The 26,908-nt window shown below is 39.7% G+C and overlaps 1 protein-coding gene across 3 annotated transcripts in view; it reads left to right on the forward strand.

Annotated features, from left to right (window-relative positions):
• The window catches only part of LOC109038849 (glycerol kinase 3), a 58,500-nt gene that overhangs the window by 14,214 nt on the left and 17,378 nt on the right, over positions 1 to 26,908 (forward strand). The window contains exon 1 of one of the 3 annotated variants that reach the window (XM_019054069.2): positions 25,232 to 25,325. The exons of 1 other annotated variant lie outside the window; for it this stretch is intronic. The gene's annotated coding sequence lies outside the window, so the exon portion shown is untranslated. Of the gene's footprint in view, positions 1 to 25,231; positions 25,326 to 26,908 lie in introns of those variants that run through there. One more of the 3 variants, XM_019054067.2, reaches the window with a different exon arrangement.

Genomic DNA, 26,908 nt, shown 5'->3' on the forward strand with positions numbered 1-26,908 from the left:
TTATCTTGGAAGAGAGTGTCGTTCTTTCGTGCGGAAGACGACATGTTGACCTACACCTATACGGTCCTAAACGGAGCATGCTGGTAACAATGTGCTCCCAAAACGTCACCAAGTTCGCCGGTTTTATAGCAGAGTTTAGAGTGCCGAGCCCGCGCAGAAGTTAATTAATGGACTACTAGACAAGGTACGAATTTAAGCAATCTGATACAAGTTTCTTAGCCAGAATTTCACGTAAAACACGATTCGCACAACGAAAATTACTGAAACCAACTCCTAACAAAGATATTAACGTTTTTATTTCACATTTGTTGCGAGGAATTTCAACTACCCGCTCACAAGAAACTCAAAGCTCTACGTGAGTCAAATCGCGCACTACAACGGTTTTAGCAAGCTTCTCAATCGAGCAATATTCATTTCCCATCCTGTCGTTCAAACTATAAGCAATTTGCTACAGCTGAGCCAAAGCGTCAAGACTGAGGTTGCCAGATTTTTATATCGCAGAGACTATCATGATAATGTTTAGCGCTCCATGTGAATCACGTGGAGCATTGAGTTTTAATGAGCGGGTGGTTTGAATTCACGCATCAGGAATCATTAAATATCTTCATAAAGAGTTGATTTCGGTCATTTTCGTTGTGCGCATCATGTGTTTTACGTGAAATTTTGATTAGAAACATGTATCAGAATGCTGAAATTCGTGCCTTGTCTTGTGGTTCATTGCAGTCTTTGTGTTTTAATATGGAACCACCAAATAAATGGGATGCCTAAACACTATCATGATACCTATGCAGCAATGAGGAACAGGGTCAAAGCCACGCGATCAAGGCGACCGGGTCTCTCGAAAAAGGATACACCGGCCAGACGGCCAGACGTATTGTCAGCCGCGGCTGTGATAAAGGCCAAAACACGTTGCAATCCGAGGTTTTTCGACAGGTGCAAAGGACCGAGGTGCAAGAGACGACCGCTTCGGACACGAGACTTGTGTTTGCACACGGTGTAATCGGAAACGGCAGACGATAACTCGGTCTCTTTTTGGGCATTTCCCGCGCCGGCGCGGCGGCGGCGCCGTGCCAACGTAACCAAAAGTTTTCGGAATATTCATGCATAAATGTGACGCTCCGAGTGCATATGCACTGAAAAAAAATCTCGGCGTTTTTACCAAGGTTCGTTGGTACCTTTACCATCTCACTTTTTTCTACCAATTATTGGTAATTTTACCAAGACAGACTGGTAAGCTTACCTAAAAACCGGAGTTATTACTGTTTTCTTCAGGTAAGAATACCACTTTTATTGGTAATCAATTCCCGGTAACTTTGCCATTTTATCTCGGTAATTCTACCACAGTCGATAAAAAATATTGGCGTTTTTACCAAGGTCCAGCAAAATTACCGAGAAAGTTCAATAATTTTACCGAGATTTCTCGGTAAAATTACCAATTCCATAAATGGTATAATTTTACCAAGAAAAAGCTGGGATCAAATAGAACCCTGAATTCTTGGTAATTTAACCCTTTTCTTAGTAAATACACCGAGATTTTTTTTCAGTGCTATCTACCGATGGAGTCAGCGTATACGGAGAAAAAATGTCGTGTGTGGGACCCGAAGTTTAGGTCTTATTAATCACTCTGAAGTTTTCGGATCCTGTATCTGAAAACCCAAGGTCCAGCTGACGAAGTTTGGGTCACACTTCTGAAGTACTTCGGTTGACTCGACTCAGTGAGAAGTTTCAACCGAAGTACCGTAGTACTTCAGATGTGTGACCCAAACTTCGGCATCTGACCTCAAGTGTATAGACGCAGGATCCGAAAACTTCAGAGATCCATACTGCAGTGCTAAGAGAAAACGCCGTATGAACCTCCAGACGTTGCCTATCTCCCTCTATGAAAAACTAATGTACTGAGAAATTTTAAATATTTTTCTTCAAATTTTTTAGGTAATTTTGTTTGGCAATTAATCTAAAATATCCGAAAATTCCAAGGAAAAATATACGAAACTTTCTTAAAAAATACATGTTTTATCCCGTGAAATTTTCCAACTCTCGAATATTCGTACGGCGTTCTCACGGTAGCATAGGATTTTATGGGTGAAGTTTTTTCTTCCGTGCAAAATGTATGTTCAGCCTTCCCTCGACAACATTAGACAGCTGAAGGGGCAACACATTGATCTTTTTGGAAAGTGGCCTATTGCAAAGGGGGCCTGGCTGAGAAATATTTACCAATGGGTTTTATTATTATCGATTTTTGTTCCCATTTTTTTTCCTCAGCCCGCCGTGGTATAAGAAGAAAAAGTCCGTCATCAAGAAATCACGAGTGATAACCTCGTTATTCTATTAAGGTTCCCTGCATCTCGTGATAAATCATGTCAAGCTGGTCGTCTCTAGCAATCGGCAAATAATGCGACATAAAAATTTTAATGCGCCAGCTCACAGCATATTTCGTTGTCGCTCGTGTAACAGTCTCTTATCGTTTCTCGGCTTGTTAGTTATTCGCAGAATCGCCAGAATCGTCGTGTTATGTAAAGAGATGTCGAGATCAATCGATTCCTTGCAAAAGCTCTTATCTGACTCTCAAAACCCATATTTCATAGCGTTTATTGGTATTATTAATTAGATTTTCCTGAGTAAAAAGTCATCTCTTTTCAAATTCTAGTATATATCAATGGTTTGTTCTCAAACAGGGATAGGACAAAACTAAAAAATTACCGCACTCACAATAATGTCTCAGTATGCAGGGGGCATTAATGCAAGTATACCATAAAGTTTTAGGGTATGTTACCATCAAGTTACTATTAGAGCTATCACTTTCAGACCCTCGCCCAAAATCCTCATCAAAGTTTGCTTAGAACTTATTTCAAAAGTTTGAAACTATACAATCATTTTCATGTCCACGACTCTGCCGCAAACGTACCGTGGTCCAAAAGAGGGAGCGAAGGGCTTCAAAGCCTGAAATTCATCGGCCAATCATAGAGTGGGATTTATTTTGGTAGTAAAATGATTAATGTGGCAATACTTGCCCTGCACAGGCACTCTGTTATTCGGGCGCTACAACTGACAATTATTATTCCCGTGCATCTCTGAAGAAGTGAGAAAAACAGGAGTGCCTTCAATTTAGAAACATGCAACACGCACATCCGTGGAACACGAATAGTTGCATTGCAAGAAGGCGCCGTAACCACCTCACAACAGTGGAGTCTTTGTAAAGCGGGAGCCGGAGCACCTTAAATTTTTAATATCCAACACGCTTATTTAAGACACTAATAATAAATTTTAAAGAAGCTCCCGAGAGTTTAAGAAAAAAAGAAAAAAAATTAGATTGCACTTAAAATTTATGTATTTAACTTTTTTTCTTTTTTTTATTAACTGTCTTTTCTGTAGATTACGTTGCAATCTATATGTTGCCTACTTCTCTCTGATGTTGTATTTCCCAAACAGAATACTGAAGAACATACCGACGTGAAAGATCGCACTTACGCACTAGTGATAATCTAAGGAACACTTAGAGAAAGTTTTAAGGCGTTTTTTTGTTTTGTTTATTCCTCTGCTGAAGAATGAAAAATGAGTTGAGTTAGGCAAAGTGAAACGCAATTAGGCTGATTTTGGTTTGCATTCCGCTTGACTTTCACAGTGAACCATGTCCTATAAGTTTCACTATAACATTTGGATTAAGTCCAATAGAAACGAATCAAGTCCCATCTTGGGAGAAAAATGAATTAATAGTTGTTAGAATGCATCTCACCGTTTTTGTCTTGGTAAAAAATTCCAAATAGAGAAAAAAGCTTTTTTAAACGTGAAAAAAAAATCGTTAAACCTTTTTCTGAACATTGAGTCCTGTGAAAAATATAATTTTGGACCTCCTTTTCGCGGTTCAAAGTTATTGCGACTTGGTACGTTTCTGTTTTGCCGTGCTAAAGAAGAACGTCGTATGAACTTGCGACTGCAGTTTCAAAATTTCTCCGATTAGAATGCGTATTTTTGAGGAATGCTATGCATAGTTTCCCTTGAAATTTAAGATTAGATCAAACCGCGAACAAAATTTTCTGGACATTTTGAAGGAAAACATTCACAATCTTTCCAGTAAATCCGTTTTTGGTGAAAGGATGTAAGGCAACGTTTGAAGGTTTATACTGCGTTTCTCCTTAGCATGGCAGCGTCAATCTCTGGCCATATTTTGTACCGTACACCTAAATCTTTTACCACTGTTCGTGTCACGTTGCAGACAAAATGTGTTTAAGACCTACTACCAGCTGAGAATCTGGACCAAACATAGGGGACACGCGTCGATATGCGTAAAACTGATGTACTGTTTGTGGAACAGGTAGACTAAACAAAACTGATTGTTTTGTTGACACGCCCTTTGTACCAAAAGTAGAGACGAAAAACTCAGCCGGTAAACTCTACACTTGACTATTATTCTGGCGGATCTAGTAATGAAAGTGAATGGACCACTAGACAAGGTACAAATTTCAGCATTCTGACTTGTGTTCCTTATCCAAAATTTCACGTGAAACACGATGCGCACAACAAAAATTACCAAAATCAACTCTTTACGAAGGTACTTAATGATTCTTGTGTATGCATTTTCTTGTTTAGATATTTCCAAGAATTCCTCCGAGAATTTTAAGGAAAATATTCATGAATAATCTCAAAACTATCTAAGTGCTTTTTGGAGGGAATTCTAAAACATCCGATCTCTCGTCCTTCGTCCTTCTCTAGTACGGAAGCTTTAACGTCGATCACTATTTTCTATTTCTAAAATTTTTTTGAAATAATTTTTAGATCGTTAGATTTCCATAACTAAAATATGTAAATTGATTAACAATTATGGAAACAGAGAGAAACTTGTTTCTCTCAAACTGCTTCTTTACACGTGTAGATTATGCATATCGTCATCAAGCACAGCCTCAGCCTCTTAAATCTCGAATTTTCAGTTTTTTTATTTTAAGATACTTTGTGCTAAAATTTCTCATGAGAAATTCGTGAAAAATCAAACAATTAATAATGCCATCGAAATGTCATGGAAAAGTCAGTCAGTGAATTTCCTGTTTAAATGCTCCGAAAAGTTGCAGACAAGTTGGGAAATTTTGAAATCCAAGAAATTATCCCTCTATATGTTGATATTTTTTCAAGTATAATTAGTCGTAAAACTACTTTTCATAAACAACTCTAGTGCAAATAATTTTGGAATTGAAAACATTCCAAAATTCGAGAGCGTGCACAGTGAAAGATACTCTGCAAAGTTGTGCCAAAGTCGGGAATTTTGAAATCTAAGATACCATGTCTCCGCGGCATGTTATTTGGGACGTATTGTACCGTTTTACATAACACGTGGTTCGTGGCTTCTTTGCGTCTTCTGCCTTTCCGGATCGTTAGATGGTTATGCACAATTCCGGGAAGATCGCCCTTTGTCTCTCGATCCAGAACACGTGACCTGAATAGCGACCCAGTTCCCGTGACGTCACTAGGTCTGGCCCCAGTACACTCAGCGATCGCAAACTCTCGGCCTTACATAAGGTCGTGCCTTTTATGAGGCACCTCGCGCTACGAGCGGAACGGCAACGCTGAGATCTCCGAGGTGAATGCTCTCCTGGGCAAGAAGAAAGGATTGCTTTTGTATAGGAAGTCTCTTTGTAAAATTTTCTTCGCCTTAATTGGACACTTAATGCGAACTAAAGTTCAACCAAAGTCAATGCGAACTGAAGAATGTAATGTAGGTACCATTTTGTACGTATTTATACGTATATGAATCGATCTCCGACGTAAATAGCGTTACGTATCAGAGTTACGGATCTTCGTAACAAATTAACTAATTACTTTACAACTTATTCCTTATGACATTCTCCCCTCACCATCGAACATATTTTACTATTTTGCCCAAAAAGCTGAGCTATCGTTTTTAAAAACGATGCCATTTTTGAAAACTCTGCCTTTGATTTTTTAAAGTGCGCTCTCTCAGAATCAATGGTAAAAGTACTCACACTTTCAGCCTTTTTTTCTTTCGGCCCCAAGAATTGCAAGAAATTACAGGAGCAAATCGTTCTCGTTGACTTTAAAGCCTAAACGCGGTTTCACTTTGCACTAATTTGTAAATATCAGAATCTCTCAAAGGTGGTAACTTGCCAACCTATAATTTTTTTACGCGAAAAATTTCTAATTTCGCTTAAAAATTTCAGATAAACCATCCTTCCCTTCATCGAAGGTCTCTCGAAGAAGGCACTCGCGTATTATAGGATACAAGTATGTATTTAGCCTTTTCCTCCAAAAAGGTTCTCAATTTGTTTGTGGAGCCAGGTAAATAATCTCTCGCTTATTTTTGCTCGTGTTGTGTGCAAGGGGCTGTGAACATTTTTCTTGCGAACTAACGAAATCTTTGCGATCTCCAATGGGCGATTATTCAAAAAATAATTTTTAAGCCGCTGGAACTTCTTGCAGGCGCTGCTCCCCTTCCCTGAAGCTTTGAGACTTTAATACACGAACCCCCTGAAAAACCCGTTTGCCACCTTTGAAGAGTAAAAGAGGCCGTCCCACCTCTCATCCCACACAATTTTTTAACCACGCTTATGTAAGAGCCACTCCCCGAAAGTACGCTTATGCCAGTTTGAATGTTTCCTTCTCAAAATTGCCCTTGTACATATACCTATATGCATAACAACAGCACAGAACAAAAAATCTCGGTGTATTTACTAAGAAAAGGGTAAAATTACCAAGAATTCAGGGTTCTATTTGATCCCAGTTTTTTCTTGATAAAATTACCATTTATGGAATTGGTAATTTTACCGAGAAATCTCGGTAAATCTCGGACCTTGGTAAAAACGCCAATATTTTTTATCGACTGTGGTAGAATTACCAAGATAAAATGGCAAAGTTACTGGGAATTGATTACCAATAAAAGTGGTATTCTTACCTGGAAAAAACAGAAAAAATGCCGGTTTTTAGGTAAGCTTACCAGCCTGTCTTGGTAAAATTACCAATAACTGGTAAAAAAAGTGAGATGGTAAAGGTACCAACGGACCTTGGTAAAAACGCCGAGAGTTGTTTTTCAGTGAGGACGTTTAAAAATCAACTCCTACTCGAGCAATGAACGCACTTACTCAACATGCCACAAAGACATGTATGAAAAAAGCTGATGATGACACAATTTCGCTTCGCTCAGGATCAGCAGCAATTCAGTCATAAATGACTCGCTCCAAAGTTTGAGAGTATTTCCAAACCCAAATAAAGCTCATTCTGCATTATTCGCGATAAAATTTAATAACATATTGCTGCTTATAATTTAGTCAAGCTTAATCTTTTATACTCGTTTGTTAGTTGGTTTGGCACGTCCACTGCAAAATTGTAATGTTTCTGGATGACTTGTCTGTGCATTTGTTGAGGGGTGTGGGGAAGGGGGGTTTATGAATATTTGAGAATTTAATGTTTTTAAGGAAACTGTTTGCTTTTATTGCATTATGAATGTAAATGTGTGTATATACATAATCGTATCGGCGATATACGATAGTTTCTCTAGACATTCTTCCACGCCCGCATCCCCAATTTAATTTTGGAAAACCCTACATTTTTTCTAGTGATGTTTCGCGCTCTCTTACTACAGCGTATTTTAAGAAAGTGACTTAATATAGTTCTCGCGATTACTCGGTGAGATGAGCTGTGCGGAATTTGCGGAATAGGTACCTACGTATCGTCAATACGCCCCAATGTAATGTAAAAGAAAGAATCCAAGAGCATTTGAATCAATGAGGACGAAAACACACCAATTTGAAAAAATGAAAATAATCACGACACGCGCAAATTAAACTGTAATTGAAGAAGTTAGTACAAGAAAAAGATTTTTGGTGTTGAAACACAAGTACTTAAAGACACTTTAATGGTCCAAGTTAGAACAGATACGTTAACTTCAATGGTCTTCATAAAAACTGACTCTCTTTAATGGAAATTGAGCATTTTTGTGTTACCGAGTTGGCGTGTTTTGGTTTTCACTGATTCATTTCAAAAACGGAGTTTTCCATGCAGTTTTTTCTGCACCAAACACATGTTCTTGTTCAAACATTCCGCGACAGGATTCTCGATAAATTAATTGAAAATCTCCTCATTGCAAGAATACGTCTGCTTAAAATAACAGGAGTACTGTTTGAGTCAATGCTGTTTGTTGTCGTCTCATCGAGTAAAACATATTTCTCCATGCGACATTCACAATTTTTATAGACGCACATTTTAACTCCGAATCTTCGTGTAAAATGTTCTACACTCTGAGCCCTGTAGTGACCATGAAAATTCATTAACATCAAAACTTCCAAACACATCAGCATCGGCACGTTTTCAGGCTGATTTCCCGACCGTATTTCGAGGCCCATTTCCGCACTCCGCATAGTTCAAACCGACGGATCATTTAAATATTTGTCCCGAGTGAGTGTGCGCGCAGCACTGTGAAAACAGTCTCTTCAATATTTGTCCGATATTTCGGGAACTCCGATTCTGATTGTGAGATGAACTCTCACTGGACCGTGGACAGTCGTAGCCGATAGTGTTTTTGCGTAGTTCGCTGCGTCTCGTTACGTCACGGTTACTACCTATGAGAGCGGACTGTACTGCACTCGAGATCAGCTGACCAATGGGCAGGCGGAGAAGGGGTCACTCATCCGAAAGTGATTAGAGTCGAGTGGGTGGTGTGGGAGGTGTAAATATGCAGCCCATCTCGGAGCGTTATCGTGTCAACAAGCTATTTTGAGGTCTCTGATACTCTGTTATCAGCCGCTACAAATTGATCATTGTCCATGATACGAGTATGTTTTTAGTATCAATACAGAGTCCCTTTATACTGAGAGTAAAGACAATGCGAATCCATTTCTGATTGGTTCCCGTATTTTAGGACCTCACAGTGTCCCAAACGGGAATGAAGATTACATTTTCAGCGTTGCAAAGATTATATACTGGAACGGATCAGGGAATTGGGGGTATGATAAGGAACAAATGGAATGAGAGAGGGAACGGAGACAGGAATTCGGGAATGGGTTGATCAAAGATAATAAAAAACGTCCGATTTGTGTAATCTTTATTCCCGTTTGTGACATCCACAAGCAAGCCGCGTTGTCTTGTACTTAATGGTCTCAACTCGCTCTATAAAGGGACTCTAGTTATTATTAGTGTTTGATTGGCTTTGCCAGCCTGTTTCTATTACCTCTCATTACGGATTCATCCTCTGGTTAACATTTGACGAGCCCTCTCTTTACCTATTAAATTTTAACCGTAGGTTAAGAGTAAGACTCATAGTTGTCAAATGTCTCACTATGACCAAAAACATCATCCGAACCAAACAATGGATACCCATAAAAAGGAAAATTTATGCCAACTTCGAGTAAAATTCAGCAGTATAACTTTGGATCCATGTAAGGAATTACAGTAATCTGCCATCGCAGAAATCACAAACTACAAAAGGAAACATTCTATGATTTTGGAAACTTTAAGATAGGTGCGAACCTATGTACTTTAAAATTTACTAAACCGTACATTTTACCGTAATATGTTCTGCCTTAATCTGTCGCAACATGCACGCACCGTTGAATGATAAAATCGCGCTCAGAATCTATTTAGCGCAAAACGAGCCGCCTTAAGCAGTATGACCGAGAGAAAAAATAACACCAAAGTCCGGATAGTATGGGAAATTCAACACAAACCCAAGCTTTCTGTTGATTCTGAGGTTTCCCAGATTTTCGATTTTTCTCTACGCTGAATCCAACGCTAACTGCACAGAAATCAACACATAATTTAGCTTGATTTGTGTTTTACTTCCCACATTAATTAAAAGTAACCCAAGAACACTAATATTCTTCTCATTGTTTTGGCATGTATACTGGCTGATTCAGGACCTAGATTGACCACAGATTCGAGCTAATTTTGAGGCCAATCAACTCAGATGTTATCGCCGATTGTGAGATACAACTTGGCTCGTGCTTTTAGTTCAATGTTGCCTCACAATCAGTGTCAGTGTTGACACGAAACCCCGCAAATTACTGATTGTCGGAAAAGATGCTAGTGCGAAGGATTCTGTGTGTGCTCAGTTGCACACCCGATCCTAAACCCAATACACGGACTGAAATAACCAATGAGAGGGGAATCGGTTTGTTCAACACACATAACAACACTGTAATCTGATCAAATTCACCTCCTCTATTTTCTGTTTCAAATATTAGTTCATTGACATCAAATCCGTTCGAGCTCACAATCAGCGTAACAACGTTGTCAATTTGATGGGTATTATCTGAATATTCGTGCACCATCGACTGCTCGTTTTAAAAATCTGATGTCGCTTCGTAAACCAACTCCTTGGTTCTTCCAAAACTGTGGTCGATATGGGACGTACTTTGCTTGAACCAAACTTTTTTGGCTCGTTAAGCTGAACCTTAAGGGTTCAAAAAATAAACTATCAGTTTATTGAACGGTAGCTCGGTTCTGTTTGGTTGTGTCGGTTTGCATGCCACCGAGGAGGGCTCATTGTCAGTATTCTGGATAAAAAAGCGGCGACTGAACTTTTTGGCTCGTATAACCGAGGTTTCTCTCTCAATAGACAGCTAATAGTCTTGCGAATCAATTTGCAGTGACACCTAATCATTAAATTCGTGTCGCAGAAACTAATTTTAAAATCCACTTATTTGAAGGAAGCAGTAGCCATTAAAAATATACAGCTACACCCAAACTACGTTACAGAACCTAGATGAAACTGTTAGGGTACCTCTTGTACACACTGTATAATCATAATCTGTAATATTTAAATCATAAGATTAACGCACAACGCATTATGCCGAAGGTACGAAGCGCTGCGGGGGCGGGCCTGAACCGCAAAGCTGTCAGGGGGCGCACCCCCTAGTTTTACTGTAAAGTTTTTGTTTTAAAAATAAGGGAATATCACGCCTGCCACATCCCATCTCGGACCCTGGTTTAAGGTCTGGGCCCCGACAAGGATTACATGTTAATTCGAAGTAGTGCATCATGGGCGGCCCGGGCCCCGGTATACCAGGGACCCATTATCTCTCTCTCTCTCTCTCTCCCCCCCCCCTCCCTTTGTGGCGGGCCTGAAGTCATAAAGAGGTACATTTTCTGCCTTCTCAATCTATTTTCCTGTTTTTACCCGTATCAGAAAAAAGGGAACAAAAAATTTTGAACTCAGCTCATCAAACACTTTCATGTACAGCAATACAATTTTCTTGTGCGAATTCTTCTCCGTTTTGAAAATGTGCGTTGTTTCCTTTTTGCTGATTACAGATGAAATTCATCAGTTCTACATATGTATTTTGTATGCACAAATAATTGACAATGTTCACCCAAGTCCTAATCCAAACGAAAGTGTTCTCAGCAGCGATAATGGGTTATGAGTGGGAACAAACGGCATTATCAACATTATCAATGGCGCGGCGCACGCATCGTTGCGTCACAAATCTGCTTCCTCGTAAATATTTATATCGGCCTAGAAAGTAATCGCTCTGGTTGACGCAACAGCTCCAAAATCTCCGAAGGTTGCTTTATTATAATTCTTACTTTTTATTTATAATGGGAAAAACAGTAAAAAAGGTAATGAAAAAGGGAAATGGAAGAGAAATGAAGAAAATATGGGAAAAATAAGAAAAAGGAGATGTCTTAAGCTAGTATGTAAGAGGACGAAAGATTCCTGAATCTAAAGAATAAATGACAATCAATTTCTAAGTCTTGATAGGTCCATCTATATCAAAGTAATTGAAATGTTGATGGTCAATGAACACATTTTTTAAAGCCATTTTTCTAACTGAAAGCCTTGTTAAAGACGCACACGCACGAGGCACGTTTAAAATAAGAAAAAAAAATAACTGGGGGGGGGGTGTCTCAAGAAATTCGCAAGTTTTCTTACCCCTTAAACTAGAAAATATTGATTCTCATCCATCTTTTTCAAAGACACGATGACGGTTTCATTTATAAACTACTGAATTATGAAATGGAGAGACAGTGAAAAATGTTTATTTCTTGTAAATCATAGCTGATAGATAATGATATGTACCTGAAAATGATAACTCACGCGCCAATCATAAGTATCATCAAAGGATATTAAATAGTTATCATCAAAATTAGCGAGAATTTCCTTCCGGACAAAATATCGAAGAATCTAGCAATTTCTAGATTAGAGCCTTTCTGCTCTCTGCCTGCACAGTGAGGTGAGGTCACTAGGACGGACCTCGGCTCCTCGACCTGCACTCTAATTTCTCTAGAAATTCGGAAGCGCCCCGAAGCACCTGGATCTTTCTCCAGTCATCTAGAAGGTGAGACGCGCTGTCCACTCCAAATTATAGTTTGCTTTTCTATTATCATAGTTCGGTGACGCGATCGCTGAGGTTTGACAACCATAATATTCAGACACGGAAAAATTATCATGGTGCTCCACCGCGCCATGGGAAATGTGGCCGACAAGATTTCAACGAAGAAGATGGTTTTTTTTTTGTTGCGCCGAGGAAAATATTCGTTCCTTTAAAATAATGAAATATTGTGTCATGTAAAATTTTAGTGCTGATGATGACCATTTCAAAGTTTATCAGCGAATGTGCCCCTGAATGATAGTTTGTTGTCACAACTAGCATTTTACTTGTTACGTTTTGTCGCTACCTTCACGCAATGAGTTTCAGCACGGCGAAAAACTGTCACGAAAACGGTTTTCTTAGTTCCAATGAATCCGATTTTTCTCAATTTTTTATACCTGAGAAGTGTCTGCAATGTGGTTGAAAAGTATCATAAAATGCGGTTTTTTTTCTTGAGCTTGAGCAACTTACGCGAATCCGTCAATTTCTCAGCTGACAAATTGGCTGTTTTTTGTAATTTTAAAAACTAATTTTAAGGCTCACAATGCGTGTGCAACGAGAGATACAACTGTTAAGCAACGTGCGAAGAGGTTTGGAAGATTCTATTTCAAGGGAATTTTTTTTTTGCTTTGTTCGGCGATGTTTGAAGTATCCCCTCACCTTTGCAGGCGCTCCCCTTGCGATCATTTTTCGCGCGAATTTCAAAGTTTTGGGAATTTTCTTTCGGAAGATGGGGTCCCTTTTCATAGATCCAGCCACAGTTGTTGAGCAACAGAACTTTCTCTCATATCCACAATTCCACAACAATGAAAAAGACTTTTGTCTCTTTTCCACTGACCTAGAGATTTTAACGCAGAGTAGAAAAAATCGATGGGGTGAAACGCATGATACAACTACGTCGACTTCCCAGAAGATAAAATTGCACATTCACGGAATGAAAGAGACTGAACCAGAGACTTTAACGCAGCAGGGGAGAAGTTGGATAGGGCTAAATACCTGATACAACTCATTTGACTTTCAAGAAGTTAAAATTGCATATCCACAAAATGAAGGAGCACATGATTTTCCATATCATCCCAACAATTTGTTTCGTCAAACCCAACTTCGTTTAACGCATCTTATGAGGTTACAAGAACTCATGAAAGAAGTTCGGTTTCATTAACTAATTGTTCGGTTTTACAAATAAAAACATCGGTTTTATTTCAAAGAGAAAACGCTCAGCGCACTGATTTTTACAAAAATTCAAAAAATGGACAAAACTAGCGCGAAAGCTGTGGACTTTTGAAAAAATTATCGCGTATATACGTGTCGGGTTTTTGTTAGATATTTAATGCCTCAGTGTAAAATATTCGTTAAAATTACTGCGGAAGCGTTAAATTTTTGAGCATTATACTGCGAAAGCGTTTAATTTTTATGCTAGAATTTTTAGGTTAGAAATTAATGCGACTGCACAATTTCATAGTGCGTAGGCTAAATCCCTGGTTGCTCGAAATTATGCGAAAAGAACTTTCTGTACCCTCGTGATTCTTCTTTTAAAATGAATTTAGGTAGGACCCGACGGGGCTTTTTTCCAATTATACAGTGGGAATTGCGGTCTTACGAGGGTCATCCAAAAAGTAAGTTCACCCCTTTCATATCTCCGAAACTAAAATGGATAAATCAAATCGGTAAAAAAGGACTTCCTACTTATATCCTCAGCTCTCCATAGGTACCAAGATTTTTAAATTTGGACCTCTGGTTGCCGAGATATTTGATTTTTACGTGAACAACTCCCGGCCAGTTCCGTCCACCAAACGATGCGCTGCGATTCCCGTCACGCTACCTGAATTGACTGTGTTCCCCACACATCTACGTAGGAATAACCAACTCAAATATTGTAAGATTGGCTTTAAAACAATCTTACCTTATTTTTCGTCGTAATTTCCGTTCCTTTAGATGAATTTTTCATAGCGTTTATGAAGCTTCTTAATGCCGTTCTCAAATAACACTTTTGGTTGACTCTTGAACCAGCCATTGACTGCTTCCATCACCTGCTGATCGTTCTCGAAGCGCTGGCCACCTAGGTGCTTCTTGATTTGCGGAAAAATATGATAGTCACTCGGGGCAAGGGCTGGAGAGTATGGAGGATGAGGTGACACCTCCCACGCAAATTTGTCCAACAAATTTTGGGTCTCTTTCGCCGTGTGAGGTCTGGCATTATCGTGAAGGAATAGGGGACCACGAGACAAGAGACCCGGTCGCTTGCTTCTCATTGTAGTCGGGGCGAGATTCGAAAAAAAAGGGGGTAACCTAGACAAAATTGCAAGAAAAGGTTTTTATACATCAAAAAACGCAGAAAAATCAGCAGAATCCGAATATCTAAAGGTCGCCAAAAGGCCGCAAAAATTTCACCCCTAAATGGCCGAAAAACTGAAAAAATTCCCAAAATTTGCACGTTTTTCCTCCTAAATTCCTATCTTGCGCCAAAACTATTGGTTTTAGTGCCAAATGTTACTGGACCAAATTTTTAGAGAATAAAATTTTACTATGGAAAACCTTGTTCTGAGGATCATACGGTGACATTGGACCCCAGAAAATTGCATCATAAAAAAATTGATAGTTAACATCAATCGCGGATTTCATGAGAATGACCGATTTTCCTCTTGAACCGTTCAATTTAGAGTGAAAAGTTACTGAACAAATATTTTAGATCGTAAAATTTTACCTAAGAATCATGCAAGAAGCGCCATCGTTTGATAATTTGAAGCCTATAAATTTCATTGGAAAGGGAGGCACTGCGGACCTCAAGTTTCCCATCGCGGAGGTTAAATGTAAACAGCATATGTGATAAACTGCGGGTCCTCCTGGTGAAATTTTGCGGTAAAACAGCATTATACATGATTACAGCAGATAGAGGCACCGTCAGCACTGAATTTTTTTTCATTTATTGGACAAGGGTACGGGGAGGGGAGCAGAGAAGGAGGTCAATAATGAACGTGTAGCCGATATTCTCATGTGACGCTGTGATAGTCTGGGTATCCTAGCCGTTATACACAATTTCTCACGAGTTTTCTTCACTTTCCCTCGGAAATCGTTTTGATCATTTGGCAGATATTTAAGGCGTAGCTGCGGGATAAATTGTAGCAGGAAGCATCGGTGGACGGGGGTGAAGGGGGGGGGGATCCCTTCTGTTTCTCCGGGCCATACTAAACCTGTGCAAAGACAGAAGAAATTTACACATTTTAGGCACATGTTTGAAACCTCGTAAGTCACCCCCGTCAAATGATGCAACGATGATTAGCACGCGTTCAAAACTTCTGAACAGACCGAAACCGCGAATAGAACCGCGATAGAAATCACGGAGATTCAATGACGCAATACGCACATGTTTGAAACCTCGTAAGTCACCACCGTCAAAGGATACAACGATGATTAGCACGTGTCCAAAACTTCTGAACAGACCGAAACCGCGAATAGAACCGCGACAGAAATCACAGAGAATCAATGACGCAATACGCACATGCTTGAAACTTCGTAAGTCATCATCGTCCGAAATTTTCAAAATTTATGGGAACGCGACTGAAAGTAACTGCTGACCATCTGCTGTGGTCATCAGTGCCTTCGACGGAAAACTGAGACGATGCTCTAAGCTTATCGTTCACCAAAATGCAAGAATGAACCTGTCTCATAGTTCGGTTTCGGGTTTTAGTAAAAAGACGTGCCTTAATATCTTGTTGTGAAAAATCGCGTATCTGTGTAAAAAATACCTCAGGAGCATGCGTTATTTTGTCATGAAGTCAATGCAGATGAGAACTCTTTGCAAAAAGCCGCATGCATCTTCCGAAACAGTCGATGGAAAAATCAAGAGCTCTCAATAGAGTTCATTCGGCCCTTTTCTATTTCCATATGCAACAAATTTCCGCAAAAAGTCCCTGGTTTTCAATCAATATCTCGTTTTTTTCGGATTTTTTTAGCAAGATGTTCTTCCCAAATGCGTGGAGAATCTGGAAATTCCAACTGGAGGCACGTACAGTGGAGAGCCGACAATACTCTTGAGGAAAGGGTCACAGCAGCACTCGATGCGTATTTTGCAGCTGCGAGAAAAGCGTGCATAATGAGGGATTACCGCGGCCGCGACGCGCGGCGCACGGTGGATCGAGTCAATGGGAGAGGTCGGTCATGGAGCGTTGCGCTTCCAATGTTACGAGGATAACGGATATTCCTGGTCATTTGATCGATTATGTACCACTAAGATCATGTAATTTTTCGCGTAGAATTCATTTTTGATGTTATTTTTGGTGAACAACGTACCTGAAGACCCGTATTTGTGCATTTTGTCGGGAAAACTATACAGGTGCAAAGTTTAGGCGTCTGTGTTTTACTTCGTAGGACGGAGTTTTTAATTTTTCATGATGGAAGAGGATAAATTATGAATAAAATTATGAAAACTTACTAATAAGTGTCACAAATACGCAAAAATACCTCCCCAGTTATGAGCTGCTGCATCAGATAAATCATTCCCTTCACTGCAAAGTTAATTTCGAAACTTGTCATAAGATATCATTCTTATGCATAAAGATCGGTGAGAAAACAAATGAAATACATTTATGAATTCTTTGAAAATATTCAAGATCACTTTTACTTTAAATTCATATTTACATTCAGAGGACGGAACAGGGACTTAGAGTAGGAAAAACACTAGATGGCTAGAAAAAAAAGAAAAGAAAAAAAAATTTAAACATGTAACAGTCATCTGTCATCTGCTTCTCCTTATTCTTCTTCTTCATATTCAGTTTCCCATCACTCTCATCCTCGTCTTCCGCTCTCAAACCGCATCAAACTTAAAAAACAAGCAACGCAAAAAACCGCAAAAATTCCTAATTTCCCGGACTTGTAACGTTAAAACGTACTCGCAGTGTAATTAGTTTTGCACTAACTGCACTTTGTTTACATCGAAATAGGTGAAAAATTAAAAAATATGTACGTATTTGAAAGAAGCATCAGTTATCAGAGTTCACCAGTGACCGGTCGCGCGCGATCGCGGAGGCCAACAGATAAAATGGCATCATAGTCAGGGGCCAGGCAAGTAAAGGGGGGGGGGGGGGTTACTTGCTAAAAGTTTCCTCAAGCTAGCTATCTACGCATACGTCCCAAAAAAGCTTTCTATAAGGAATATAAAGGGATGTCCGAGTGAAAATATGCCAGATTTTTTTTTTAGTTCTCCTATAGATATGTAGTTTAGGAAATAATGAAAATACGAAAAACGGGCCAAAGAGCACGTCTTGATGGTGAAACTTGTTTTTCAGTTTCTGATGAACAGGAATCATACCTACCTGGGTCATTTAGCAGTTACGAGAGTTCACTGGTCGCTTGATTTTCGAGATGAAGCTCGCGCGCAATCTCGGAATGCAACAGAAAAAGTGACGTCACGGCCAAAGTGGCGCAAAGTGGCACCCAAATTTTGCGGGATCGTATTCTCAGGACTCCTACGAACATGCCTATACAAATTTTTCTGGCGGATGGTGGAGGATGGGTAGTTAAAAGTTTACCTTAACTTTTTTTTTCTGCATTTTGATATAAGCACATTAGTGCAAACATAATCATTGAAAAAATGGGCCGAATACAAAAAATTACTGGTGCAATGTGTTCTCCAGACTCTGGAAAATAAGAATATGTCAATGAAACTAGCATTAATTTAAACAGAAGCAAGCTAAGTGCCGCGGCAGCTCACCGGTCGCTTGATTTTCGAGATAAGGCTCGCGCACAATCTCGGAACGCAACAGAAAAAGTGACGTCACGGCCAAAGTGGCGCAAAGTGGCACCCAAATTTTGCGGGATCGTATTCTCAGGACTCCTACGAACATGCCTATACAAATTTTTCTGGCGGATGGTGGCGGATGGGTAGTTAAAAGTTTACCTAAACTTTTTTTTTTCGCTTTTAGAGATGAGCACATTAGCGCAAACATAATCATTGAGAAAATGGGCCAAATACAAAAAATTACTAGTGCAATGTGTTCTCCAGACTCTGAAGAACAAGAATATGTCAATGAAATTAGCATTAATTTAAACAGAAGCGAGTTAAATGGAATAGAAAGACTCGGACGATTTTTCGCTAAAATAAAAAGTTACGCAAAGCCCCTCTTTGATGCCTTCAGTCACAAAAATGAACATGTTTCGTTCCAAATCAATGTCAGATCCTTAAAATATAACTCTTGAGGAACACTTTTGACCCTTAAAAAATGCGATTCGCCCGAATCGCCCATGACCGACCTGTACCATTGACTCGATCCACCGTGCGGCGTCTCTTTCATTTTTAGGAGCCCTAAGGCCCAATATATTTCATGTTGGCAAACGTTCATTCTTCAGAAATCCGTCATTCCGAAACAATCGATACAGCATATTATAAGATAACCTTGAAAATAAACACATATCAACAATACTATTGTAAGAGAATGAACGTTTTGTGGAACTAAATATGGTTCTACCATGTGTCTAAGCTGTGAGGTCCAGAAGGATCCTCAGATGATCCAATTTAAATTTTGCGGAATTAATGATAACACTCCACTTCGATTCATCTACATATATTTTTGACTAGGAAGGTTACTCACTTTCATATTCTAAGATTAACTATCTGTTTTTCTTGCTCTCGGCAGACCCGGGAAAAGTTTAATCCTCGCTATAAGAATTTCACGAACAGAACAGAAAATATCGTTCAAATGTATCTTTTTGCAACGACGCATAAAAGATCTGCCAAATGATCAAAACGATTTCCGAGGGAAAGTGAAGAAAACTCGTGAGAAATTGTGTATAACGGCTAGGATACCCAGACTATCACAGCGTCACATGAGAATATCGGCTACACGTTCATTATTGACCTCCTTCTCTGCTCCCCTCCCCGTACCCTTGTCCAATAAATGAAAAAAAATTCAGTGCTGACGGTGCCTCTATCTGCTGTAATCATGTATAATGCTGTTTTACCGCAAAATTTCACCAGGAGGACCCGCAGTTTATCACATATGCTGTTTACATTTAACCTCCGCGATGGGAAACTTGAGGTCCGCAGTGCCTCCCTTTCCAATGAAATTTATAGGCTTCAAATTATCAAACGATGGCGCTTCTTGCATGATTCTTAGGTAAAATTTTACGATCTAAAATATTTGTTCAGTAACTTTTCACTCTAAATTGAACGGTTCAAGAGGAAAATCGGTCATTCTCATGAAATCCGCGATTGATGTTAACTATCAATTTTTTTATGATGCAATTTTCTGGGGTCCAATGTCACCGTATGATCCTCAGAACAAGGTTTTCCATAGTAAAATTTTATTCTCTAAAAATTTGGTCCAGTAACATTTGGCACTAAAACCAATAGTTTTGGCGCAAGATAGGAATTTAGGAGGAAAAACGTGCAAATTTTGGGAATTTTTTCAGTTTTTCGGCCATTTAGGGGTGAAATTTTTGCGGCCTTTTGGCGACCTTTAGATATTCGGATTCTGCTGATTTTTCTGCGTTTTTTGATGTATAAAAACCTTTTCTTGCAATTATGTCCGGGTCCAACCAAATCTCGCCCCGACTATTGCCAATCGCAACGAATTCAATATTCCACAATACCGTGGTGCATTGATTGTACACCCTTTCTCCAAATAATGGACGAGAAGTACTCCTTGAGAGTCCCAGAAAGACAAACGCGACGCGACAGTGGCGACAGCGCGCGGTGCATCTCATATCAGCGCGTCGTTTGGTGGACGGAACTGGCCGGGAGTTGTTCACGTAAAAATCGAATATCTCGGCAACCAGTGGTCCAAATTTAAAAATCTTGGTACCTATGGAGAGCTGAGGATATAAGCAAGAAGTCCTTTTTTACCGATTTGATTTATCCCTTTTAGTTTCGGAGATATGAAAGGGGTGAACTTACTTTTTGGATGACCCTCGTAATTTGCATAAACTCGGCACATATCAAAGTTCCTCCCTCTTGATGATGCAACATTTTTGGGTATCGTCGCCGATATCGAACGAAAACGATGAAGTGTGCTCAGATAGAAGATACTCGGCAAATATAGACACCGATAACGAGGGAGGTCCAATCACATGTTTCAGCACGAGGGGCTCGTCTCTTAATTGCCTGAGTTGCGCCCCGGGCCAAAAACCATAAACCGCGATACACTACCTCTGTACATCATCGGTATTATTAAAAACATACGTATCCTAGGTCTGAAATATCTTAAGCATCCCACCGCTCGTTATTTTTTTCCGAAGTTAAAATTTATTTGAAGATTTTATATTTTTGCAACAGAGGTACGCATTTTTCGATTCTAGCCATCGACATGAAGATCGAAATCCTCTCTGCGGCGTAAGGATGTGGAATGTAGGTATTATTCAAGGGTTAATTTTTCTGAAGACGCTTCCGCTGAATAGTCGAGAAACACTGAAAAAATTGCTTTAAAAAAAAACGTGTATAATAAGTGGGTCATTTGATGAAAGGGTTGATGGAGACTTTGCACCTACATTTTTCATTGCCTCATCTGAGAGTACCTCTGTTAAGCTTATTTCGCAGTATTTTTAATGATTTTTTTTCTGATGCGGAAAATAATATGAACAAGGATGCCTATTGACGGCATTTGGCGGCGTTTCCAATTTTAGCACATGTATTTTAGCAGACTAGATCATTTTGTCATATCTCCTCCAATAATCGTTCAATTTATGAACCGAAGGTATCCTCGTGCTCCGTTCTCTCAGTATTTCCTACTTACTTAAACACGAAATTCATCGAAGTTCAGACACCTGTTAGCTCTCCATTTTCCTTAAATCGAAAGAAAATCCACGTATAAAAGAAGGAAAATTCTTAGCACCCACACACAAAAAAAAAATAAATAAATAAAATTTAAAAACAATAGAAATGTTTTAAGCTTAAAAAAAAAAAAAAAAAAAAAAAAAAAAAAAATTAATCGGCGACATTTTTGTCTTTCATTTAAAACATGTTTCTCGACCACTTGTTTCAATGAAGCAACCCTCTTTTGTCGGCAGCCCTTTTTTTCTTAGACCCTCCGTCTGCATACCAAAATGAGCCCATCTCCCGCGCAAAAACGCGTTGAGTCCTGTGACGCCGACCCACGGGGTTTTCGTGGAATTTCATTGATCGTGAGTCCAGGTCCAGGTTCGTCCCGATTTTTGGGTTGAGAGTACTCAGCGCCGCTATCAGCCGCCGCCGCTGACCAGCTGACCATCGGTCTTCCCCGTTATGTTACGTCGTCCGCTCTCCCTCGGGCACTCACGTGTTTCAGAGCACTTTCAATTTCTCAGAATCACCGCCAGGGATTCCTCCTGCTCTGGAGATTCGACTACGAGGGTTGCTGACGGAAGCATCGTGACAGTTGCGATCGATCGTCTGGAGGAAAACAGGGATTGTACAGGGTGTCTGGAATGCTGCCGTGCGAAGGAAAAACGCCGTTTGAACCGTCAGATTTCCTTTTATAAAACACGGATTTTCTGGTAAACTCATGTATATTTTCCTTCCAATTTTCCAGGTAATTTTGTTCCCAATTTCACCTAAAGTCCCTGAAAATTTCAAGGAAAAATATTCTTATTTTCCCTCAAAAATACACATTCTATTGAAGGAAATTTGGCAACTCTTGAATGTTCATACGGCCCTCTTCCTTAGCAGGGCAGAATTCTTGACAATGCTCATTTCCTGATTTTGATGATTCTGATGTTGACCGTATCCTCTCCTGAACAATCAAAGTTTTTTTCCCTCTTGCCCTTGCTTTTCTCGAGAAAAACTATATAATTTTCCAGAGTTCCGGATTTGACAATTTTGTTCCATCTTTCATCCAACTCCCTGATTTTTCCCTACTTTTTTCAAATTTTCTAGACTCTAGTCTCCGGAGAAATCAAAGTTTTTTCCCACTCGCCCAGGCACCTCTTGAGAAAAAACATATAATTCTCCGGAGTTTCGGATATGAAGATTTCCTCATCTTTCATTTGATTCTCCGGAATACACTAGAATTTTCAATTCCAAAGGCGTTTTTGATGTTTATATTATTTGGTCGATGAAAGTTTCGGGTTTCGTAATTGATCTCCTGTAATGTCGAAAATATTATCTTCCGGATTAAAGCCGGAATCGAAAAATTAGCCTTAGAGGTTTCTTCGAATCATCGGACCTGATTCTCCAGAATTACCAAGAAAAGTGTCCTCGCAGAACTTATTTCCAAAATTCCTCTGATTCGTGATCGGAATTTTCGAAAATCGCCCATAAATCAGGAAATCATCGTCCTGAGCGTATGGGTAGGAAATGATAGAGTCAGGCTACCCAAGATACTTTTCGACCATCAAAAGCAGTATTTTTATGAATTCTGAACTCCGCGTTAACGTACGAACCAGAAGAAAGCGAAAAAGAAAAAAAATAAGATGAAGACTGAATAATAGATGAAAGAATACTGACTTTGTTGGTGTAGAATCCATGAATCCTTTTGCATGCCCTCTTGTCGTTTTGAGTTATGTGTAATTTTATTAAGTTAAGAAACAAGGGTCTCTTCTATGTACCAATTTACTATCATCGGTCGCAAAGGCTTTGTCTGTTTCGAACTTTAAAAAAATTGGAAAGGTATTTCCAGAAATTCCGGAAGCGAGAGAATACAGATGAAGAACTTTTGGTCCTGTGTAGACTCTAATTGAAATAAAACCCAAAGTAAATTTTTTTTGTGTTTAAGGAGAGAAGTGAATTCCTAAGTATCTCGTCATGAACCGTAAGAAAATTATCACAATATTTTCAAAACAAAGGTCTCATGTAGAGAAAGTTAGGTTCAGTAGGGTGTCTACCGCTTTTGGGGAACCTGGAATTTTATCAGGCCAGGGAAATCAGGGGAAAGTCGGAGAATTTTTTAAAAGACCCAAAATTTGAAGTCTCAAAACTTGAAATGTGAAAAAACATCAGTGCTGCCCGCACAATCAAACTTTGTGAGGCTCAAGTGGGGTTTGGGCTCAACGCTTTGGGTAGTGATCGGAGGAACAGTTTCCAATGCGGAATCGCAATTTTAGTCAATCGAATGAGTATTAACTGAACAGCGACGGGAAAAGGGAAAAATCGAAGTTTTTCATTGAAAATACCAATTTTCGGCCATTTCAAGGGAAACGGTTAAACATCCGATTTTGCGGTTTTCTTTTTTCGGTTCAGTATACCTTGTACCAACAAGTTACATAAATATTCAAGCGTTATTCAGGTCGAAAAATATAAATTTTTCAGGGCAGACTTTGAAAAAGCAGTATCTGAAAGTCGGTGAGAACGAAAACAGACCAACTCGGAAATTTTTAAACGCTTAATTCTCTGTCATCAAACATGGTGTATCGATTTCAACTTGGTGCTTTACAAAGTCTCTAAGTACTTGTCTTTTGGCACCAAAAAGGTTTTTCTTCGACCAACTTCTTCGCCCGCTGCGCAGTTTCAGGTGTTTCCTGAACAATTTTTTTTCCCCGAGTTGGTGTGTTTTCGAACTCACTGATTCATTTCTGCTAGGGAAAACCTTAGAAAGTAAGGTAATTTTTTCACGCCAGGGCACTCCGCCTCAGTTCCGATATTCGAAGTCTACATCGAAAGCATGCGATTCTCCACTCCTAACCCTTTTTTTTTAAGCTTTTCAGTGGGGTTGGTGACTCGAGGGATCTCATATAAAAACTCTATTTACCCGAATAAGAAGAAAGCGAGATAATGAGAAGTCAACGCTTCGGAGCGGGGATTATGTGGCACAAGAGTTCGTGGACACTCGTAGGGTCAGAGATGTCATCGGTTTTTACTGTGAAAAAAAATTCTCGAAATTGTCGCGACTGTCCGATAAGGAGCCGAGCTCCGTAACTGCCCGTTTCTTCTTCGGTCGTTTCGTTGGGGGGCAAAAATCGCCGCCTTGTATTTTGTACCGAAGATTAGAGGATAGAGCGAATGATGCGTCTCCCCCCTCCTCCGGCCAGCCCACGGATGATGCAACTAATGGCGCTAAATTTTAAGCGCTACGCTGTTGCCGCTTTTCGTAAACAATGCCCTACGAAGAAGTAAACAATGGTCCGCGACCCTCATCGCACACGTGGTCGATTGGAACGTGCACTGGAACCAGTGGCGCGAGATTGCTCTGCCATTTAAACCCATGGTGAAGAATCGATTATTAATGTGTTCGCTGCGAACACCCTGTTTATCGATCCTTTTCCATAGGTTTAAATGGCATAACAATCGATTTATCGCAAAACACGCCACGCCACTGATTGGAACAGTAGTGAATGCGCAGCCCTACTCTTCTGTGCTTAGAAAAAACGTCGCATGAGCATTCGAATGTCTTCAAATTTCCTCTCTGAAAATGATGATTCGCGAAGAATGCTATGGATATTTGTCCTGGAAATTTCAGGCATTTCAGATCAAATTACTTGCGAAATTCTCTGAAAAATTGGTAAAAAAAATATTCATTGCAATGGACAAAGGAGGTAGGTAATAGACTCATAGTAACTAGACTATTAGGAACGACAATCCACGAGGGGCCCGATAGTAAGTCCATCATTTTCTCCCTTAGTCCATAGGAACCACCCATTTCAACCAACAGGATAGTCCCTATGTCTTCTTTGTCTATCGCTCTGTCTATCAATTTCAATAATCGGCCCGCAGTAGATAACTTAGACCCTTTCAATTTTTTTTTTGGGGGGGGGGGGGGGTGGCTGAGCCAACCAGAAACGAATCATGGAGTGAATACGCTCCTTAGAAAGGTACTCAACCTTAACTATGTCTATCCGTCGCCGAAGACACTCGCCGCGATTAGGGGTGTGGGTGTGGCAACATCGGGCGGACCTAAGTCCACTTCCTCGGTGACAAACGCGGCGCGGCGCGCACATTTTTCGGCGATTTTTATCAGTGAATGTACCTACTCACGTGCCCGAATTACTATAAATCCGGTAGGCGGGCCGCCGGTCACTTCACTTCAGTTTCGACGTGCGTCCGTGGTCCACCTCTGGGACGAGCAACCGCTCCGGTTTCTCAACCTCCCCCGCGCTACATCTACCTCTTGCATTGTAAGTGCATCACATTTTTACGACTCTTTCTGAATTCATGTGCTCCGTCTTTTCGGTGTTACGACCGCTCGACTTCCCCGCGTGCGAAGTAGTTTTGGTTCGGTTTTTTGCGCCGTCTTTTCTCCATTCAAAATTTTTAGTGTCCTGATTTTTCCCCAATTTGAATAATATCAATTTTTCGGCATTTTTACGTGTGAAACGGTTCTCGGTTCAGTTCCCATCCCTTTCCCGTGATTTACAAGTGTCCTGATTTTCTCCCATTTGAATCCTATCAATGTATCGTGTTTTTCACATGTGAAATGGTTTTGACTCGTTTCCCGCCCTTTCCTGCAATTTTCAAGTGTCCTGATTTGTTTCCCCATTTGAATCCTATCAACTTTCCGGTATTTTCACGTGAGAAACGGTTTTCGGTTCAGTTCCCGTCCCTTTCTCGTGATTTTCAAGTGTCCTGATTTTTTCCCCCATTTATAAATCCTCGTCGTGATTTTTGTACTAATGTCATGTGTGAAACAATGAAACACTGTGAAACTGTATTCTGCTCGGTTTTTTCTCTCTCATTTTCCTCCCTCGTAATTTTTGAGTTTCCTGATTTTTATCCTGTGTTACTTCTCGTTTTGTTCAATTTTTGAGTTTTTCACATGTGTACTTAGCAGTTTCTGTTCGGTTGTTTCACCTTTTTTCCTTTTTCGTATGTTTTAAGACCCCTGATTTTTCCTCCGTTTTTTCTCTCGTTTTTATCCATTTTTTGGCATCTTCACGCGCTCAAGTTATCTTTGTTGTGTTTCTTTCTCCTCTGTTCTTTATTTTTCTCTTTCCTTTTTTTTTCTAATTTTAAGTGCCCTGATTTTTCTTGTAACGTGGTCCCAGCCCCAAATAATTCGTTGGTATGTAAAAATTGGAGGGGTATTGAAAACTGTTCTCGTAAATCTGATTTTACTTTTAAAAAGAAACAAAGCTGCATCCGAAAGCCAAAAAAATAAAAAATCGCTCCTTTATAACTGTAGATGAACCGCATATTATTGTCTGCTCGGTTATGTGGTTTTGAATCTGTCGTCATTTACGCTAGTGATACGTCTATATGGTGAACCTTTGTAAGCACTTATCTCTTGTTTTGCTTAGTTCTCCTGTTTTGACGTTTCGTTTTTGTCGACAATTTACTCGTAGATTATGAGAGATTAATCACGAGGATAATCACAGCTCTTTCTCTACTCATGCCTCCTGAGAACAGGGCTTATCCTTTCTGCGTGATAAGCGATGAATAACCGAATTAACACCGCTGCGTTGCGTTATTTTGCAACCGATCATTTCTGCCATGCTAAGGAAAAACGCACTTTGTGCATTCGGGTGTTCCCAAATTTCCTCAGATTTAAAGCGAATTTTCCCAGAAACTTGTGGTCATTCCTTTTACGATTTTGTAGAAAATATCGTACACATTTAATCAAAATTTTCTGAAAATTCATAGAAAAAATATCTGAAGGTAATTTGTCTCTAAAAATTTTCATCGGAAGAAATTGGGCAATGTTCATATGTTCATACGGTGTTATTCCATAGCACGGAAGAATATGTATTTAGCATTTCAACGG

The sequence above is a fragment of the Bemisia tabaci genome, chromosome 1, assembly GCF_918797505.1.
Source record: "Bemisia tabaci chromosome 1, PGI_BMITA_v3".
In the NCBI taxonomy this organism is placed as follows: Eukaryota; Metazoa; Arthropoda; class Insecta; order Hemiptera; family Aleyrodidae; genus Bemisia; species Bemisia tabaci.